Consider the following 23,324-nt stretch of genomic DNA (forward strand, 5'->3'; position numbering starts at 1 on the left):
ATCAACATGGGTAAACCTAGGAAAATGCCTCCTACTTTATTTTATTATTTTGTCCCAAATACTGTTATCAAGCCCAAAGACAGACAAACAATAAAGCAATATAATTACCAAAAAAAAAAAGTATAGTAACTTCTTGAATATGGATGATATTTCAGTCAAAATAGATTTTTATGAGGTTAGCAGCTTTTCAGTTAAATTGTGATCTTAATAGAGAATTATAGAATGAGGTCAGCAAATCAAGTTATTGAAGAACTTAAATAAGTACCCCCCCCCCCAAAAAAAAAAGTTCTGTCTTCTAAACAAACCTTAGAAGATAAAAAGAGAATGTCCAGGATTAAAAGATGGGTGGGTAACCACAGAGTCTCACACTCTAAGCCAACCCTATCCTCTCCCATCCTTATGGTGAGTTGTTTGAAAATAACTGATCTTGTTAAATATTTATTTACAAGTAAAAAAACTAAAGCTAAACTTGCTAAACACCTCATCCAACAATGCAGAATTCCTTAGTAACACAACATATACAATGTCAGGCCTGCAGACTTGACTCCTCAAAAAAGAGGTCCATTGTGAAAATCATTCTTTGGCCACAAAATAGGAAGTCATGGAACTTCTGGAGATTCTGTTCAAGAAACATATGAAGTGTGCATTCCAAAAGAGCAAGGAGTGAAGGTGCAGCACTGTGTCTGCCTGTTCTGAGCTTTCTGTACTCTTGCATATATCTGACTTTATCATGAAACAGTGTGTTAGACAGAAGTTTTTAGCTGAGAAATCTGTAGTTTCACATATTCAGGAAGCTGTGACTAAGCTATTAAAATGAGAATAGGATTATATAAACTTGTTATGAGACCATTCAGCTGTGTTTAAAGAAGGCAAGCTTAAATGAATTTGGGTACATTTATTTCCAGATATATTCTACAATCATCACCGTCATATAGCTGTGACTTTGCTAGTGATATGCCAGCACATAAGCAAATTTCTATAAAGTGGATCTTTACTAAGCAAGACTTTATCACAAAGCCTCCAGAGGACATTTATGGGACAAATCAAGTCTATAAAAGACTTCTGTGTGTCATTCATGATGATAAAAAAAAAACTAATTAAATTCAGAACCTATATAGTTCTAATTTGTATGCATTGTCATATCCATTCAGGCTGCCATAATAAAATAATTAGGTGGCTGACTACAGAGATTATTTTCTCACAGTTCTGTAATCAGGAAATCGAGGCAGGGTGCCCAAATGATGGGTTCTGGTGAGGGCTCTCTTCCTGGCTTCTAGATGACTGCTCACTCTGTCTTCACATGATGGAGAGAGAGGCTGAGCCCCATGGTGTTTCTTCCTGTAATCTTATCATATCGAGTTGATTTAATTTAATCTTGTTACACCCTTAAAGGCTCGATATCCAAATACAAAAACATTGATGGACTAAGAAGTTTGAGGGGATATACTTCAGTGCATAGCATGAATGATTCTCATTTAATATAAAACTTGGCAAAAAAAAAAAAAAACTTGGCATGAATGCAATCACATGGTCCTTTCATTGCAGTTTTCTTTAAAATTTTATGTATTACCTAATTTTATGAAAATTCATGTGATATCATATTTTAAATATGTATGATACAGAGAAGAAAAGTGATTTTAAGTATCATGTGGGAATAAACTACTTAGTACACATAAATAAAATTATGAATAAAAGAGTGAGCCTTTACTATTACTACTATTTAATGAAATCATACACAGCATGTTCACAAGCCTTATTTATAAGTCTTACAACATATTTTTTTGATTTAGAAACATCTTGTTGACAATGTATGATCATCACTTGAAAGATAATGTTTTAAGCTCTATAATTAAAGAATACAGGACACACAAAACTGTAGTATGTACCCTGTAGTATGAGAATGAAGGACCCTTATGGGGGAGAGGGACAAGAAATTAGGCCTGGGCAAATATCAGGGGCTTCTTAAGAGGTTAGATGTTCCCCAGAGTCTAGCGGGCAGGACGTTCTCTGGGAAGGAAAAGTCAATCCCCTTCAGAGAACCTCTAGGCACGCCCAGAGCAGAAATGCCCCTCCCCTCCAGGAAACCTCTGGGCGCGCCCAGAGCAGAGCTGCCCCTCCCTTCGGAGGGTCTCTAGGCGCACACTTATGATGTCACTGCGACCGGCCAATCCTGTAACACCTCAGCACTCTCGCTTAGCACTCTCCCTCAGCATTCTCCGGTATGCTAATTGTCCCTCCAAACCAACCAATCCCGTGCCACCTCTGCATTTTATACCAGCACTCTCCACCAGCATTCTTCGCCAGCATTCTCCCATATGCTAACGGTCCCTCTGAACTGACCAATCCTATGCATGCGTTAGGAATATGCTAATTCGTTGCCTATATAACCTGTGTGAAACTGCCGCTCAGGGCTCCTCACTGCCTGAGGTGGGGGGCCCATTTGCGCAAACGTACAATAAATACCTCATGCTTTTTGCATCAACTGGTTTGGAGTCTGGATTTTTGGGCGTCCTCTCGAGCAAGTGGGCATCTCTACTACTGAGAGGTCCAACAAGAACCCAGATTTATGATCTCCATAGTCAAAAGTAAACAAACCAGAAAAACATAAACCAAGATTTTGCAGATATCAGACCTTCTTTTGCCCTGTTCTATACTATTAGTTATTGGTGGCACAGCATATTAAATTACTACGTTTCCTTTTTATACTCAATTCTAAACCAATAGAATGTAACTTCAGGGCCTGGGAATAAATATAATAGTATATTATAAACTTTATCTTTTAATTTTGTTGCTACTATTCCCTTATTTATTTGTGCTTTATTTTAAAAAAAAAAGTTTCAAGGAGTGAAGTTACTGAAAGCCCATTCCTATGTAATGACTCATTTAATTTGGAAGTGATAAGACTGTATTTAATTTAAAATGTTCTACAATTCATCCTTTTACTTAATGGTGTAGTAAAGATGAGGGCTGTCTCTCTGGCCTACAGAGGGCCATCTGCTCCTATATACTCACATGTTGGAGAAAAGGGGCATATAAATGTGCCTGTTTGGATTAATCTAGCAGTAAAGAAATGAATGAGAAATCTTATATTAACATGGTTATGATTACTGATATAATCTTGTAAGCATCTCTCACTACCACGGAAAGTAGTCTAAGATCTATTTTTAATGTACGCATTTCCTTTTCTCATAGACTCTACATATTTAAATAATTTAAATTAAATAAAAACAAGTTTTTTATATTGTCAAAAGAATTCAATTCACCTTTTTCATTACAATTATGCTACATTTTTCAATCTTTACTTCATTTCTACTGAGTGACCCATGCCTAATAATGTTCAAAGTTGCTTAGACAGAATCTTATTACTATTGACAAAATTAAACCCCAAATTATATTTTTCAGGTGTCATATTCATTAAGTGACATTTGAGTATATATTAAATATACAGTATATTTATGCACATTTTGGAATTTTATAATATAGTTAATTTTCTGTTTTAGAATTTCAGGTGACATACATTAAAATAAAAACTGTTTTTTTTATTAAAATTAAACAAGAGACAAGTTCTAGATAAGCCAGAATCTATTTTTTGAAAAAGGAGATTTGACATATATTTATGTTGAGAATTGACTGAAACGGTTAGTTTCTCTCAAGAATTACAGTAGTGCTTCAATAAAATACTTTTCTGTTGAATAGAATTTGGTCTTAGTTTTCACTCTGCAAACTTCAACCCAGTGGACGGACCAAGACACTAATATACCAATAAGACCGCAAAGTAAATTTTTACGTAAGTTTCACAAATAAGTTCTTTTAAGATTCTTTTGTTGTCACCATGATTAGCAGAATGTAATATAGAGGAAAAACTTAGTCAGACGTTTGCTACTCAAAGCAATTTGGGAATATGTACCAAGGTATCAAACTACTCATTTCTTTTGACTTAGTATTTTTGATGCCCTATTATTAAATATGCAAATGTTAATATCAACGATATAAAATCTTTTGCACAAAGAGAAGCATTGGAGCATTACATTATCAACATCTGCAGAAATACGACTTATTTGAAAACAATACCTTGTCTGCAGTTCCCGCTTCTCGCTGCGGTCCCGCGTGCTGCGCAAGCTCGCTGTCCACCGGATCCACGACTGCTTCACCTTGGGCCAGTCCCGGACCAATGAGGAACTGCTGGGCCCCCGGGGCCAGGAGGCCTGGAAGGAGGCGCCGCGCAGGGCCGCCGGCGCGAACCGGGCCCTGGCCTGAGGCCCCAAGGCTCGCGGCGTGTGGAAGGTAGGTCGCGGGGGTGGCCAGGTGGGCCTGGGCCTGGGCCTGGCTGCGCGGGAAGCGCCGACCGTGCAGCCTGGGTCCAGGAGCCAGAGCCGAAGCTGACCTCCAGGGGTTTTCTGTCAGAAGACGTTTCAAAGCAAGTTTTGGGTGTCCGGAGAAGTGGAACGGAGGGGACAGGTGCTCCCCGGTGCTCCGGTCGCGGGTCTCGCCCAGGAGGCCGGCAGTTTGCGTCAGCTCTCCGCTTGGACGGCGGCAGTGGCCCTGAGCTGTGGCTGTGTCCACCCGCGGGTCGGCTTGCCTCTGCTTCCAGCTCCCGACGACGTTCACCGCCCCCCCCCCCCGAAAGCCTCCACAGGCCCATCTTGTGGCTGTCACTTCCCTCGGCCCCACTCAGGGTGTCTCGGTGCAGATGGCGCGGGCCGGACAGGCCCAGCCCTCCCAGCGGGCGCCGCAAGTTTCACTCAGTCACAGATCCGCGAAGTTGAGAAGCAGCCTCTTCCCGACCCGTAGATCGGTAATTCTGTCGAAGCGATGCGTTTGACTCCGCAGCAGGTTGCGGGCTGACAGGATGTAGTGTTTGCCCCTGTTGCCCACAGAGTCTGCAAACCGATTTAATTTATCAAGTGATTTCCCCATTGCTTTCGGGTCAATCCACCACGCGCAGCTGGAGCAGAATGCTTGAAAGGGAGATGATGGAGGAGGCCAGAGAAGTAAGGAGATCGCTAGCTGCCTCTTCCTGCCTAGCGAGGGCTTGGCAGCTTCCTCTGGTGGAGACCGGAGCCCCTGCATGAGGCGCCCTAGGGTTTTGGCAGAGCTACAGCTTGGGCACGGTGTGGCTCCTGGCACAGCAGGCCCATTGCTGCGCTGAGAGGACTGAAGGAGGCCCAGGGCAGCAACAGGGAGGTGAGGGACGAGTCTGCGACATCACCTGTGACTGTTCATTCTGTGTGTCAGTTTGGCCGGGCTGCAGGGTCCAGGTGTTTGGTGGGCCAGTACCTTGGGTGTGTCTGGGAAGGTGTGTTTTGAATGCGATTGACATGCAAGTTAGTGAACTTGGATTCGTGTGGCTTTTCCCCAGGAGGCAGGTGGGTGGGCCTTGTGCAGTCAGCTGAAGGCTGGCCTCTCTGAGCAGAAAGGAATTCTGTTAGGAGACCCCTGCACCATGTGGCCTGCAGCTCCTCCCTGGGTCTGCAGCCAGATGGCTGGCTCTGTGCAAGTCCACTTGCACCTCTCCAGTTGTGTGAGCTAATTCCTTAAAATAAATCTCTTTGTAAACACACACACACACACAAAATAACAATACATTGTCATAAAATGTGGTGTAAGATCTGAAATTAAGGCAATATTACATGCTACTTCGACACCTGGTAATATCAGTAGGGCCCCAAATGTCCTAAACCTATCCATGGTTCTCTATCCCACTGTGCCCATGGATAGGATCCCATAGCCAACAACTGTCTTCATCAAGGGGCATGGTGGCAGTTCTTGCTTAGCCTGGGCAGTATTCATTTCCCTGCCAGTCACAGAATCACTCAGGCAAATGAATCATGACCTCCTGCAGGAACCAGGAGGCACTCTGCTTTCCCGACAGTACAAAGCCCATCCCTAGCTATTTCTGGTTGTTTAGCCTCTTCTTGGGTGCAGCTCTCCTGTGGTCCTGACTGGTGCCATGTCCTCTCTCAGGCCACGAGATTATGCGATTAACCGACTGCTGCCAATCTCGTCTGTCCAGGTTGGGTTTACCCGCTATGCCACAGTGCCAGCCCCAGATTAAGCTCTTGACAGTGAATCTCTCCCTCTCTCTCTCTTTTTCTCTCTCTATTTCTGTCTCATATGTGTGCTTCCCAAATACTTTTTAGATTTTAAATAAAATTTTATATATAAGAACATTTTAAAATAAGAAGCCCCATTTATCCTTATTTATAAAAACTTGAACAGATAGTTAAACTTTATTCTTCATTTTTCTTTAAATAGGAGTATAATATTACCTTCCAGAATCATGCTTAGTTTCACTTCAGACCACTTTGAGACTATCACAAATTTTAATAGATCACATAAGATACTTTTGTTCTTAATTATTACAGTAATAGACAGACTTCTGCTTCTAACATAGCTAGGATTTACTATTTGCACAGAGACAGTTTTTTTCCTAAAGATTTCTGTTTATTAATTTGAAAGTCAGAATTACACAGAAAGAGAGTTCTTCCATGCACCAGCTCACCCCCAATTGGCCACAACAGCTGCACCGATCCAAAACCAGGAGCCAGGAGCTTCCTCCAGGTCTTCCCATGTGGGTGCAGGGGCCCAAAGATTTGGGCCATCTTCTATTGTTTTCCCAGGCCACAGTAGAGAGCTGGATCGGAAGTGGGGCAGCCAGGACCTGAACCAGCGGCATATGGGATTCCGGCACTGCAGGCGGCAGCTGTACCCACTAAACCACAGCACCAGCCCCAAGAGTCGCTTGTTTCTAGGCTCTGACAGCTCCACAAAAAGCTTCCTGGTTAAAAAAGCTGTCTTGGGTATTTCACTCCTTCCCCCCAACTCCTTGGACTTATCCTCCCAATGTCTAGGGTCCCCTAAACAAAGAACCTCACTCCATATTGTAACATTTTCCTTTCCTTCATTCTTCCCATCCCTTGACAAAATGAATGAATTTTATTCAGGTGTCTCTAGTTCCTCTTTTTAGTTCTTTGTGATACTGTGATAGCAATCAGAAAACCATCCAAAGCCTCCACATCATGGCTTAAGATGTCAGTAGCTTATTCATCCCAAGTGAGATGTGTGTTTTAGCAGTGCCTCCTTATAACTTTAAAGAAGTGATTCAAATAGAAGTCATTAATTGGATTCTAAAATTTTCATTGTATCCCATCCTTGACTACACCATAATAGGAATTTATGCTACCAAAGCTGATTAATATGGCGAATAACTGAAGTAGGAGAGACTGTATATCACACTGTTGCCTAGTGTCTGAGCAAGTCCCTCAAATGTGAGGGAGCACGAGCAGAGTATGAGAGGATTCCTCCACCTCCCGAGGAAGACGGTGAAGTAAGGGCTAAGGTGGCCAAACATCTAAAAGCATTACCACATGTTGTATTTTCCAAGAAAATCCAGGAACAGATATCAGGGAAGTGGGAATTTAAAAAAGAAAACAAGTACTTCTAAATATGTGAGTTTAATCACATACAAAAATGTATTCTTAAAAGCAAGCATAATTTATATTCTCATCTTTGTTATTCCTTCACCTTGAAGGGTGTCAAAAAGCTACATTTTTCAGGTAAGTTGCAATTGCTTCATAACTTGAGCATCGACTGTGATTATATACTACAGGGTCGACAGCTAAAGCACTGAATGACCATTTTTAATGCTATCTATAATACTATTCTCCTTTTGTGCCCAGAATTCAGGTGCTTGTATTCTGCCACAATTATCACTTGACATTTGGAATGGACTGGGGTTCAGGTTATTTTTTTAAAAACTACTGATCAGCAAAAGAATGCATCAATGATAATTTCAATCTTAGCAGGCCTGTTTTCACCTAAACTGTTTGATCTCATGTAATTATAGGTTAATACTCTATTTAGAAAGACTTAAGCAAGTATAGTTCAAGGCATTCACAGATGTACATCATGCAGGACAGCTTAGCTCTGGAAAAGCAGGGTCAATAATGATAAATGCAGGACCAGATTATAGTTTAAGTGATAGAAATGTGCTGAGTGAAATTAAGTGATGGAGAACAACAACTAGAAACTTCTGGGATCTATTCTGAGGTAAGCTAGCACCAGATAAACTGCTTCCTTCACTAAAATGAGAGGAACAAAAGCATATCAGAACTGAGGGTGATGCATTCCATCTGCCAAGAGTTCTTCCTGCTTTTCTCTGCTGAAGGGGTATTTGCTTCTGTCCAGAGATTGAAAATTAACTCCTTTCTGATAAGAACAAAAAGAAGAAGCAATCTCTTTGCCATGTAACATCAGTTATAGCATACATAGGCAAATAGTCCAGTGGTTACTCTGAAGAATACTTTGGCTGATTTTCTTTTGTACAAATATTAGATATTAAATCTAAAAATCCACAAAAGCAAATTAAGAAGACATGCAAATATTTAATGCTGGACTCAAAAAGGGTTCCCAGAACAGGTCCCACCTCATAAGATGACTTGTGCCATCTGAGGATCAGTAGGTCATGAATTTCTGTTGATTCAAGTTCTGATTCAAAACTCACAGCATTGCCTTCCACAAAAAGCCTTCGTAGAGTCAAGTGTTTTTAATATTCATGGCGGAAGGCTTTATCTGCAGATATCATGGCAGAATTACAACAGGTCTCCTTGAGTAGGACCTTCAGATAGTAACAGTAGAGAAGGTTCAGTAAGAGAAAAAATGGGAACCTAACGTGAAACAGATTGACCATTTCAGTCACCTTTCAAAGGTATCTAGGCCTTTCATATAACTTCAGAAATATGTTAAACTCACACACACACACACACATTTTGTGTTAATTCAGTGGTCATTTTCTGATCACTAGGATGATATCAATGAAATCACTTCAACTTCTAGTTATAGACTCCTGTGAGAATTCAATTCCAGGCACAATACTCTCTAATACACAAAGACCTGTTGCTCTTTTCCAGTCTCAGGAACTGGGACCATCACAGTCAGAAATAAGTCACTTAGACTGCTGTGTTTGACACATCAGTGAATAAGTCTGAAAAATTATTGCCTGTTTTCTTTAAGCTGCAATAGCACTAGGATTTGGTGTTGGTTTGTTAGGTATGTGTAGATGCATCCAGCTGAGTATTTCTTGAGATAACTGCCAATAATGCCCTGTTGCTCCATCAACACCGCTTGTTAAATATCCTTAGAAAAATTGTCAGTACAGCTATTTATTTTGGAAATTACATAAGCCTGTGTGTACATGCATTACTAGTTCCAGTTAAACTTTTTGGATTTCCATATATTAATATCACAGAACTAGATAAACTCTAGAGAGGAAATCCAACATTGGAGTATCAGTGGCAAAGCTCAGAGTTTATATAAATCTTAAGTCATACATATAGTTCATGCTCATTATGAAAGCTCTGCATTTTTCTCACACCTCTGCACTTCCAGTTGTCTTAACCACTGAACATGGAAGTGCTCAAATACCAAAGGCTTGACTCTTTCATGTTATTTGTGGGCTGACCAGGGCAGGAAGTAGCAGAGATCTCATGAGGATTCTCCCTCTTATGTTATTTTCAGCTCCATGTTTGTGTTTGTAGAAGTCTGAATACTTCCCAAGGCTTAGTCAAAAGCAAATGAATGTAAATTCTTCTAAAGCAACTCCTAAGAGGCCTCAAAGTTGTATTTTCTTAGAAGCTAAGAGGACACTATCACAGACAGCTAAGATTTCTTGACCTATAAACCAGATTCAATAAACAGTAGGAGATTTTTAAAATATAATATAAACCTAACTCAAAATAATCATTCATTTCACATATCTGTGAATGGACCCAGGGGCCCAAATCAACCTAGAGCACACAATTACACAACTAATTACACTTATCCATATTGCTATTTGTCTAACCATAGAATTCTATATTTTATTGAAAATATCAAGAAATTATGATTGCAGTGGAAGGAAATTGCAAAAGGGTGGAACCAGGTCTTACTATCAGCAATCATCAAAAACTCAGCAAAGTGATCCGAAGGTACAGTAATTCCATGCAAGGCCACTGCCAGTATATATCTCCCACTCTGGAGGAATGAACTTTACAGGCACTTTCATGGGGAAAGTCAGGCTGAAAAAGGATGCCTGTCCTTCAAGCAAGGACATTAGTATCAAAATGTGCATGATGTGGAGTGTGGAGGAGCATGAGCTGTGTAATTCCACTCCCACTTGCCTCCCTGAAACTGCTTTTCTGCCCACCCACAGAACAACCAAACTCAGACTCTTTATACCCAGCTCTGATCATTGTTACTAGTTCACATACCCATAATCTAAAAAATGTCTCTGTGTGCTAGGTTTAAATATCACTCTTATTTTAAGTCTTCTACTTTATGTTCACCAGGAAGTAGGGAATCCCAAGTTTCTGTTAGTAGAAGCTATAGTCCAATTAGGTAGAAACCAATTGAAAGAAGATAGTATAAAACAAATAGAGTGGGGCCGGTGCTGTGGCACAGCAGGTTAACGCCCTGACCTGGAGCACAGGCATCCCATATGGGCTCTGATTTGAGACTTGACTGCTCCTCTTCCAATCCGGCTCTCTGCTGTGGCCTGGGAAAGCAGTGGAAGTCCTTGGGCCCCTGTACCTACATAGGAGACCAGGAAGAAGCATCTGGCTCCTGGCTTCAGATCGGCGCAGCTCCAGCCGTTGTGGCCAATTGGGAAGTGAACCATCAGATGAAAGACCTTTCTCTCTCTCTCTGCCTCTCCTCTCTCCGTGTAACTCTGACTTTCAAATAAATAAATAAATTTTTAAAAACAAAAACAAAAAAACCCAAAAAACAATTAGAGTAGTATTTGTTTATATAGGATTAGTTGAAAGTATATGAATCTTGTGACCCAAATACCATTTTTCCAAACACTTGAGTGTTGAATTTCATAAATGTTTTATGAGGCTAACAAATGTTCAGTTAAAAAAATTTTCTCAGTATCTCATTGTGTTTGTCAAAAATTTAGGTTGTATGGCTTTTCCAAAAAATGCTAGAGATGTAAATATTTCTGTTACATACATTTTTCTTTTTTTTTTTTTAAAGATTTATTTCATTTATTTGAAAGAGTTACAGAGAGAGGTAGAAACAGAGAGAGAGGTCTTCCATCCACTGGTTCACTCCCCAGGTGGCTGCAACGGCCCGAGCTATACCGATCTGAAGCCAGGAGCCAGGAGCTTCTTCCAGGTCTCCCACCTGGGTGCAGGGGCCCAAGCACTTGGGCCATCTTCTGCTGCTTTCCCAGGCCATAACAGAGAGCTGGATCTGAAGAGGAGCAGCTGGGACATGAACCAGCGCCCATATGGGATACCGGTACTTCAGGCAAGGGCTTTAACCTGCTGTGCCACAGAGCCGGCCCCACATATATTTTCAATGACAAAATCACAGTGAACTATGAAAAGAATTGTATATAGCTCAACAAGAGTTATTATATACTTTTTTTCTGGTCTCTGCTTTAACCTGGTTTACCTACTGGTGGTCAGCCACCCTGTGGGTATTGAAAAGCATATAAACAATCATGTCAAGTCTCTCAAATAGGAGGTTAACAGACAAAATGGTATGTGAGGCTAGAGCATAAGCATTATTTTATGTCCAAAAGGCCAGGGGGAAAAATTTAAAGTAATTATTCTCATCCTAAACTCTAATTTTGCCTAGAGGTAGGGCCACTGCCATTCATGTCTAGAAGGGAAATACTGCCTACACACTCAGCCTAGTTTGGTTTCAAGAGTGTTCCCTTCCTTCTACAGGGAGCTCCTGTTACACTTGACTTGAAGCAATGCTAATGGAACACTGGAGATACACTGTATAGTATATTTCATTCTTGATACTAATATAGCATAAGAGAAAATAAAACTGTGTTCTAGACCTAAGGTCAGCTAGTGGTAGCCCACAGGCTATTTTTATTGATAAAGTTTTATTGGAACACAGACACACTCATGCACTGACTAGTCTCTAGGTCTGCATTCCCATAACTAATTAGTTGTGGCAGAGAGGATATGTACCACAACAATGAAAATATTTATCAACTATCCCTTTGCAGAAACGATTGGCAGAATTCTGTTTTAGATGCAACCTTACTGTTTATATCTGTGTGATCTTGAGCAAGCTGCCTGGCTTACCTAATTTCTCTCAGGAAGATTGAAACTATTGACATTTCCAAGCTTTTGTGACACTTAAATGAGATAATTCCAGTGAACCACTTACTCCAGGATTAGATGCATAGCTAGATGTCAAATAGCATTACAAAGGCATTGAATAAGCGATCTTGATCTTGTAGTGGTTGAACTTCATCACAGAAGCTTTTGAAAACCATTTCTGCAGTAGCTGCTGGCAATTAAAATAAAAGAGGTGATAAAGCATTTAAAACAAAAAAAGTTGGGTACATTTAATCTGTAGAGGAAAGGCAGAAGCAGAGATACATGGGGGAACAAATTGCTATGTGTACTTGGATCTCTATTCTTTCTTTCATTCTAAGTCTGCAGGCTCAGTCTTATGTTTTTATTGTTAAAAGGAATCTAGAATAATGCAATAATACCAGAACATCCCAGACCCATCACCCCAGGGTGTTTGTAAAACTTTAGTTGTCCATTATTGATATCAATCTAAAGTAGGTGACAATGACAAATGCTAAACAGTTGTCTGAAGCTGCGGAGGATATACAGGGATTTTTTTTTTTTTTTAAATCTTAAACAAAACCAACAACTACTAACTGAAGCCAAATTCACCTCTTGATACAATGGGAATTATTCAATGAATCCCCTATACAAACATTTATTTCTCTATGATTCTCAAACAGGGATGATTCTTCTCCAAAGAGATATGTGGCAAAGTTGGAGATGTATTCAGCCATCACAAACAACACAATTAATGGGTGGTGGATGCTACTGATCTTTAGTTGGTAGAGGCTGCTAAACATCCTACACACAAATACACACATTCAAGAACCTTTCCAGCCCAAATGCCATTAGTGCCAAAGTTAAGAAAACTTGACCTATCTTAAGTCAGATAAAAAATTAGATATAATAAAAATGTTACCGCAAAGTAACTTCTCCATCCACACAGGGAACTCCTCTTAAGATGGATTCAAGGTGACTATCAAATTTTAAATGACTATTCTTCCCTATTCCTTATCTTGAATACACTAAGGTAACTATGGTCATTTTTTTTTTGACAGGCAGAGTGGACAGTGAGAGAGAGAGAGACAGAGAGAAAGGTCTTCCTTTGCCATTGGTTCACCCTCCAATGGCCGCTGCGGCTGGCGCACCGCGCTGATCCGAAGCCAGGAGCCAGGTGCTTATCCTGGTCTCCCATGGGGTGCTGGGGCCCAAGCACTTGGGCCATCCTCCACTGCACTCCCGGGCCACAACAGAGAGCTGGCCTGGAAGAGGGGCAACCGGGACAGAATCCGGCGCCCCAACAGGGACTAGAACCCCAGGGTGCCAGCGCCACAGGCGGAGGATTAGCCTGTTGAGCCACGGCACTGGCACTATGGTCATTTAATTCACTTATTAAATCCCCTTTACTGAGCTGCTACTGTACATAAGACAATGTGGTAAACACAGAGGATAAAACAGTGAGAAAAACAGGCATGCTTCCAGCACTCATGGAGCATATGGTATACCAAAATACATTATTTATAAATTCAGTGAGCATTGTTTGCATTTCCAGTTTTCCTGCTTTACTAAGTATGTGCTTGCTTTGGCCTCACCACATCCTACATACCGGACTAAATACGACTAAGCAAAATGTAGAAGATACATTCTGTACCCACACCAAGCTTATCACTAACTCTAATTTATGATAAATACTACCAGATGCTTTGGTAGCTCAGGAAACTGACCTCAATTTTGGAGAACTGAGGACGTGAGGAGGAGGACATTTCCCAGAGAACATGACAGTAGAAGGGTTTCAGACAACTGTGCGTATTACAGTGTGGTAGAAGCACAAAGCCTGGAGCTTGGGAGGTCATCGGGGCAGGTTGTGATGAGGCTTTCATCACACCTATAGATGTTTGGACTTCCTCCCAAAGACATCTGGAGCTGTGGAATATGGACTCCATTACTCATTTCAGACTTTTCCCACCTAAAATTTGTTTTGTAGTGAATCCAATAAAAATATATTTACCTACTGTATTCATACCTGATACTAAAATTGGAAATACATCAAACACAGAAAAGATACTCAATATTAGAGTAGTTGAAAGTGTCTATGATAGAAGGAGATAAATGTCACAAATTAGTTTTATGCAGTAGTGCTGAAGATAGTCTTTCAGAGTCAAGAAAATATGACATTTAAGAAAACTCACTTTTTCCGAAATATGGGCTGACATTTTTTGATACAGACAGAAGTAAATCCCTGCCATATGCTATTTAAAATGCCAAATCCACCCAGAGAGCTGTTGCCTGGGCATTTAGGTGTCACCTCTGAAAGCAATATTCTTCTCAGGAGTGTCATACACAGCTTCTCATTCAGTGCTTGAAAAAAAAAATTACAGAAAGTTTCAGAGCAGCCAGGGCAGACAAGATGACAATTTACTGCTCTTTAATCTCACTTTCCATGCTCATCTTCCCATTTTAAAAAGCAAAACAATTGCACCTGTGTTTTTCTTTCCAACATTTATCAACTTTTGCACATTAAGGCAAACTGCAAAATGTAGAAGCAAATGGTTTCCTAAAAGAGATGGAACAAAACTAGTTATTTATAAAGCTTGTGGTAGGTTTTTGTGGTTTAAGTTTGCAGGTGTTAACTTCCTCCCTGATATTATTTTCTCCTATTATTCTTGCATATTCTCTAAAGAAAATTTTTTTCTCAATTAGAAAATAAATGCTGAAAATCAAAACCAGGATAGGCGTAAACTCAATTTCTTGCTACTTAGTTCTTATTACTTAGTTTCTTACTAGTTAGTTATTTATTTTCTTATTATACTTCCAAACAAAATAAACAATAATGTAGCATATTAATGTCCTTGCTTATTTTAACATGAAAGTTGTAGTTCTTAATCCTATAACTACTTGTGTTAAAAGGCTTCATATATATTTGTGTGTCCATTATTCCTAAAATAGTCATGTGGAAGAATCACATTTATTCAGCTTGTAACAGATATTATTAGCAGACACAATGGGTGTGTTCACTTGAGGTATCACCAAACAATCAGCATCGGGCAGTAATTGATCAGAAGAAAGCTTTATTTATGACAGGTAAAGGAGATGATGAGAAAATATAATTCCTTAAAAGAAACTGCCTCAACAAGAAACAATTTGCTAGGATTTTTATAGAAAAGTTATAAGAGTTTCCAGGCTTATTTTTTAAAGAGATCGAGAGACATATTGAGAGACAGAGTGTCTTTGCTCAGGAAACAGACAGCCAATGTTGAAAGCCATAGTTTAACCCACTGCACCACAGTGCACTGTATGTTCAAAGATGTGATTCAGACTGGTTTCTTACGGTTGCTCTTGCCTCTCAGCACTTGGTTGCATTCTGATGGGGAAGAAACAGTTATTAAATAAAAAGAAAGACATTTTATAGTCTGCTGGGGAGCAAGAAATAATAAAAAAAGAAGCATAATGGGTAATTGAATAAGGAAGTGCTGGGAAACAGCTTTAAATGGGGTTGAAGAGAGGCCCATTGGAACCTGAGCTTTGAGAGGTGGTGATTTTGCCTTTGAATTTTTCTCTGACTGTTCATGGACACACTTGGGGAGCCTTGAAGAAATGCTTAAGACTAGTACAAGTTTCTCTTTAGCCCAAAGCATAGGCTTACATAGGCATGATAGTAATATAGCCCGCTCTGAGGACAGTGCTGCAAGATAAGCTTTCCTGGTACATCCCCTGAAAAACAAACTCTGATGAGAAGACAGCTTAAGATTCTTGGCCCCTGTACCTGTGCCCCTTCTTGCTTGAATTATACACCCTTATTTATAGTATCTATTGTAAACCTACAATGCAAGTCATGATTATATTTTATGGATTGGATAGAAATATGAATAAATCACAATTCTGCCCTCAAGGATCTGCCCTCAAGGGCCACCTTGCTAACGTACGTTACTGCCCAATAGTTCCTATGGGTGTTTTAGAATAGTTCAGAAGTAAAAATATACTTGGGGGTCAGAAATAAATGCTTTGGGCTAAAGTCACATATATGTAAAGAAAAAGAACAAATAAGCCAAAGACGCTTTTCAGTTTTCCCACAAAACCCACACTGCTTGCCCCAACAGCAGAAGTGACTAAGGAGGGTAGTTAGTAAAACACTAGACATCCTGTCGGATCTTTCTTGTTAGCAAACTGTACAACAGGCTTCAGAACAATGCACGCCGTTTGTCCCAGATATCGCTGATGTTTCACTGGGAAGCACCAATTGACTGGGCCAAAACGTTCCTTTGCTTCTGCCACACAGGCCACATCCAGCGCACCTGCTCTTCCCACACTTTATTCTGCTGGCCTAAAGCAGCAGCCAGGCACCTTGGCTTTGTGGGCCCAGGACTGAGTATTGTACTTTTTATTTTTAAATTCTGCTTAATCTATTACTATCAAAGGCCTATGTAAGCCTATGTTTGGCCTAAAGAGAAACTTGTACTAGTCTTAAGCATTTCTTCAAGGCTCCCCAAGTGTGTCCATGAACAGTCAGAGAAAAATGCAACGGTGAAATCGCCACCTCTCAAAGCTCAGGTTCCAATGGGCCTCTCTTCATCCCCATTTAAAGCTGTTCCCCAGCATTTCCTTATTTAATTCCCTGTTATGCTCCATTTTTTTTCTCGCTCCCCAGCAGACTGCAAAATGTCTTTCTTTTTGTTTAATAACTGTTTCTTCCCCATCAGAATGCAAGCCAGACATGAATTTCTGTGTTGGTTTTGTTCATTGCCTAATCTTGAGCATCTATGCTGGTTTCTGCTCTGTATTAGTGCTGCATAAATATTTGTTCAATGACTCATAAATATTCTTATGCCAAAAACCATAGTGTCTGTATTCCATGTGGTCCATAAACCTGAGAGACAGTATGTAATGCCATGAACTTCTTTTATGAACAAATTTACCTAAGGTGGTGTTATGGGGTGATTGTTGACTCCAGGGCCTATGACTTCAGACTCATGTATTCAGGTTGCAGCTCCGATAATACTTGCTCTGTTACTTTGCCAACACATCTGCTTTCTCCTCTGAGATGAGGATGATGATGCTATTAGTGCCTCCCTTATAGGGTTGTGGTGAAGATTAAGTGAAATAAACCTGTGTGTATGCCAGTTAGTATTTCTGCTTATTTCCACTTAATGCAGTGTCAGTTTAAGGCCAACCTGTATTTACAATAGTGCCTTTCACTCTGTAGAGCAAATATTTTACTACATGATCTACCAATCATGACAAGGGTGACAGTCTTATATCTACTTAAATTACCAAACTGACACCACAATATGGGATCAGTGATCAGGTAGGAAACCTCTTCCCTAGAGTCCTTTATAACTTCAGAAAAGAACATACACATCCAGTAAAAAAAATAAAAAATAAAAATAAAGCAAAAAAGAATTCTAGTAACAAATTAAAAAAAAATAGCTTAGATTTCATCTAGGTCTGAATCAACAACCACTGCTCAGCTATCCCCCCAAAAAATGGATCCCTTCCATAATCCTCTTTTTTTTTTTTAAGATTTGTTTGTTTGTTTGTTTGTTTGAAAGGCAGAGTGACAGAGAGAAGGAGAGACAGAAAAAACCAGGCAGACAGAGAGAGAGAGAGAGAGAGTGAGCGCTCTTCCACCCAGTGGCTCACTCTCCAAAAGGCCAGAACAGGAAGGCTGTGCCACACTGAAGCCAAGAGCCACGAACTCCAAGCTAGTCTAACCCTTGGGTGGTAGGGGCCCAGATATTTGGGTTATCATCTGCTGCATTTATTTCTCTTGCTTGATTGATCTGGCTAGGACAAATAGAACCATGTTAAATAGAGACAATATAAGTGGGCATACTTGTCTTGTTCCAGATCTTAGAAAGATTTCAGCTTTTCCCCATTCAATATGATGCTAGCTGTTCATTTGTTATTTCTAGTTTTTATTATGTTGAGATACATTCTTTGTATACCTAATTTGTTTAAACTTTTTATTATGAAGTGATGCTAAATTTATCAAATATCTTTCCTGTGTCTATAAAAATGATCATATGGTTTCTGTCCTTCATGCCATTGATGTGGTATGTCATGTTGATTGATTCGCATTTGTTGAGCCAGTTTTGCATACTAGGGGTGAAACATATTTGATCATGATGGGTAATTTTTTTGTTTGTGCTGATGGGTTCAATTTGCTAGTATTTTGTTAAGGAATTTTACATCTATGTTTGACTTGTACTTTGCTTTTTTGTTGTATTCTTGTTTGATTTTGGTGTAGGGGTAATTTTGGCTTCATAATGAATTTGGAATTATCGCTTTCCTTTTAATTTGAATAAATTACTTAAATAGTAGATAGAACTCAGCAAAGAAGCCTTATGACCCTTGGATTTTCCTTAAGGGGAGACTTTATTACTAATCCAATTCATGGTATTGATCTGTTCAGATTGCTAATTTCTTCATGAGTCGATCTAGTAATATGTATGTATTCAGGAGTTTATCCTACATGGCATGGAAGTTCCTGGCACCTGGCTTCAGCTTGTTACAGCCCCAGCTATTGCAGCAGCCATTTGGGAAGTGAACCAACAGATGAAAGGTTCTCTCTCCTTCTCTCTCTCTCTCTCTCTCTCTCCCTCCCTCCCTCCCTCCCCCCCTCTCTCCCTCCCTCCCTTCCTCCCTTCATTTCAAATAAACAAAATATATCTTAAAAAGAAAAGAATTGTTTAAATGCCAATAGAAATGGAAAAGAAATCAATAAAGGAGTAGCTTAGTAGTTATGATGTTTGCATTCTACATCACAGTGCCTGTATTCTATGTGTGGCTGTGGCTCCTGACTCCCGCTTCCCACAAGTACAGAAACTGGAAAGCAGTGGTGAAGGCTCCCTTAATTTCTGCCACCAGTGTTGGAGATATGATTGTGTGCAGGTCCTGTTTCTGGCCCTGTCACAGGCATTTGAGTAGTGACTATAAATGAGCTTGCTCTTGCTCCCACTCTCTTTGTCTCTCTCTGCCTTTCAAATAATTAACAAATAATTAAAAATATTAAAAGAAATCAAGAAAGCAAACCCATTAACAATAGCTAAATAAATAAATACATAAGAATAAATTTCACAGGAGAGATTAAAGAAATATATAATGAAAACCACAAAACACTGATGATATAAATTAAAAGCACAAAAAAGGGAATACATCCGCTATTAACATGTCCATACAACCCAAAGCAATATACATATTCAATATAATATTTATGAAATATCAGTGACATTTTCACAGAACTATTAAAAGAAACCCAAATTCATAAGGAACTAGGAAAGAAAAGCTTAAATAATTAAATAAACCTTGAGCAAAAAGAGACAAAGCAGGACTCATTGTACTATCTGACTTCAAAATATACTATAAAACTATAGTAATCAAAACAACATGGTATTGGGGTAAAAACAATAATGTAGAACAATGGAACAGAATAGATAATAAATGTATAAGTAAACCCATGCATCTATAGACAGTTGATCTTTCAAAGGTGCTAAGAGCATGCAATGGAGAAATACAGTGTCTTCAATAAGTGGTGCTCAAAATTGGATATCCACATAGAAAAGAATGAAACTAGACCCTCATCTCCCACCAAATACAAAAAAATCTACTCAAAATGATTAAAGGATTGGATAGTTAGCTAAGTGGATTAGACATCTACATCCCATATCTGAGTTCTGACTCCAGTTTTCTGCCAATGCAGACCCTGGAAGTAGTAGTGATGGAAGTAATTGGTTTCCTGGAACTATATAGGAGATAACATCTCCTAACTCTGGTCCCAACCCAGCTCTGGCCATTGTGGGCAGTTGCGGAATGAACCTCTCTATCCATCTTTGTCTGTCTCTCTATGTGCCTCTCAAATAAATAAAAGTAATTTAATTTTTTGTGGGTGAACGACCTAAATGTAAGACCTGACACTGTGAAGCTCCTGGAAGAAAGCATGACATAAAAGCTTCAGGACATTGGACTGAGCAAGGATTTTTCCAGTAAGACCCCAGAAGCATAGGAAACAAAAGAAAAAATAGACAAGTGGAATTATATCAAACTAAAAGCATCTGCACAGCAGAAGAAGCAATTAACAGAGACAAAAAAATTGCAACAAAAAACTTATATTTTGTTTCCATTTTCCACACATTTTTGACATATTATCACAGATAACAATAATGTACCATATATTTTATAAAAGCTAGAAGGATCATTAATATTCACCACAAATAAATGAAAATTACAAGACAGAGATGTTATTGTGCCTTGAACATTGCACAGTGTTTATATATGGTGACCATCACACAATGCTTGCAGAAATATGTACAATTTGTATGTGCCAATAAAAAGAAGAATCATCCAGGTCAGAGGTTTGGGGTGATTAGGAAAAAATCCCGAGATTATCTGAAGAAACTCAAAGGGAAATTCTGAGTTTACACAAATAATTCATTAGTAATTGTTTTATTATTTGTGATTCTAAAGTTACTTTGAGAATTCTAACACTAGAAATGTAAAGTTCAAATGTTTCCTGTCCAGCTATTCTCACCCTTAGGCCCATGAATGTACTCCAGGAAATCTATGACCTCCTTAAAGGCATGCGAAATGTAGTAGAAACATGCATTCTTAAATTTCTTGGAGAGAGCTTCTAGAACTTTCATCAGACTCACAAAGGGGCCCATAACCAACAGAGAGACCAAGAACCACTATAGGGGCCAGCGCTGTGGCACAGTAGATTAATCCTCCACCTGTGGCGCCGGCATCCCATATGGGCGCTGGTTCTAGTCCTGGCTGCTCCACTTCCAGTGCAGCTCTCTGCTATGGCCTGGAAAAGCAGCAGAGGATGGCCCAACTCCTTGGGCCCCTGCACCCAAATGGGAGACCAGAAAGAAGCACCTGGCTCCTTGCTTCGGATCGGTGCAGCTCCGGCCACTGAGCCATTTGGGGAGTGAACCAGTGGAAGGAAGACCATTCTCTCTGTCTCTTTCCCTCACTGTCTATAACTCTGCCTCTCAAATAAAATAAATAAAATCTTTAAAAAAAAAAAAAAGAACCGCTATAAACCCTCTTATTCTATAAAGAACAAACCCTTGAGGTGTTAGGAAAATAACCAAACATCACATAGCTAATAAGTAACAAAGTCTGAAGTACATAATCAAGGTCATCTAAATCCCAGCTGGAATGCAGGAAAGCATTACAGAACAAAAGGGAAAACATGCATGTGAGGATATAAATGAATATATGTTTAATATGTACATATATTAAATATTATAAAATCTGTGTTGCTCAGCTTTAGATGATCACATTCAAATGTCTTATAGAAAATGATTTTGGGCAATGCTAGCTTATCTCAGACATAGTTAAAAATCATGGCAAGTGGTACAGGGTAGGATAAATTCCTTCACATGGATGTTATGTAAGAGCCTTCTTTGTGTTTTATAACTGGTGGCTTGGATGTTGTAAACTTCAAAGTAAAAACTCTACATCAAAAGTTCTATGGAGGCCGGCGCCGTGGCTCAACAGGCTAATCCTCCGCCTTGCGGCGCCGGCACACCGGGTTCTAGTCCCGGTCGGGGCACCGATCCTGTCCCGGTTGCCCCTCTTCCAGGCCAGCTCTCTGCTGTGGCCAGGGAGTGCAGTGGAGGATGGCCCAAGTGTTTGGGCTCTGCACCCCATGGGAGACCAGGAGAAGCACCTGGCTCCTGCCATCGGAACAGCGCGGTGCGCCGGCCGCAGCGCGCTACCGCGGCGGCCATTGGAGGGTGAACCAATGGCAAAAGGAAGACCTTTCTCTCTGTCTCTCTCTCACTGTCCACTCTGCCTGTCAAAAAAAAAAAAAAAAGTTCTAAGGAATTCATACCAAAAAAGCTTTTTAAAACATCCAGCTTTGTTGTATTTGTGTATATGGTACATTACTGAGAACTATGAGACTCCATGCCACATTCTCTATTGGAGAGGAGTAACAATCTTGTAGTGTTTTCAAGTTGTTAATTTAACAAGTGCTATTCATCAGTGAGAAATTTTAGTTTGTATTTCCTAGCTTCAGTCTTATACTTGTTTGAGTTTTTATAAAAAATTATTATATACCTTACATTTCATATACCCACTTTGAAAAGCATGAACACTGATAGAAGCACATGATAACTTATGACATATTACATGAAAAAAATGCTAAATTGCAATATCACTTGAGGTAGAAATATTTCATAAATGAATCATAAAAATATATAATCTTTGATTTGGGAGGAATTGGAGACTTTGAATTTTTGTTCCATAAATGAGGAGACTTGTACCAAGGAAATAATGTGATCCAATTTATTAAAGTCAAACAGAAAGGTAACATTAATGACAAAGTGGAAAGCTTGGCTTCAATGTAGAACTGTAATAATTCCAACAAGAATATGCTGAGTATACCTGAAGCGATAAAAGTATTATTTTTATGAGGTCAGAAATTATTTAGTTGCTCAAAATGGATTTCATATACAAAAGAATATGGACTACAAATGGTGAACTTTTCAGTCCTCTATATGTTGACCTGAACTTACGTTCGAAATTTCAAAAAAAAAATTTCAAAATCATAGATTATTAGAAATGAAAATAATGTCAGATTGATCATCCAAATCAAGGGCTTCATTTTAGAGATGTACCAGCTAGGACACAAGATATGTAAATTTCTTAAGGTCATGTGATCCCAGTTACACTCATGCTTCTTATAGAGAACTTTTGCTACTTGAATCCTGACACCTTGATACAATCACATGGTTCCAGGAAGTTGTTTGTTTCATTTTGTTTTTATCTGTTCTTTTGATTTTTCTACAGAGACAAGCTTTATCTGAGAAGGAAGGTAGTTTTATTTCTTCCTTTCCAACCAGTATACATTTCCTTGACTTTTCTTACTGCTTTAGCTATGGTTTCCAGCTCAGTTGAAAATTGAGGCTTGTGGGGACATTCTTGTCTTGTTCCTGATCTCAGTGGGAAAATTTCTAGTATCTAATCATGAAGTATAATGTTGGCTGTAGGTATTTTGCAAATACTCTTGATCAGATTAAGGAAGCTTCACTTTTTTACAAGTTTACTGAGTGTTTTTTTTAATCATGAATTGGCATTGAATTTTGTCAAATGCTTTTCCTGTATCTGTTCTTGGATCATTTAAGTTTTATTTGGCCTCGTGAAGTGATGGATTTCATTAATTTATTTCTGGATATTGAACCAGCTGTGCATACCTAAGACAAATCTCACCTGATCATTGTTTATAATTCTTTTTAT

This window comes from Lepus europaeus, chromosome 15, assembly GCF_033115175.1.
Source record: "Lepus europaeus isolate LE1 chromosome 15, mLepTim1.pri, whole genome shotgun sequence".
Taxonomy (NCBI): domain Eukaryota; kingdom Metazoa; phylum Chordata; class Mammalia; order Lagomorpha; family Leporidae; genus Lepus; species Lepus europaeus.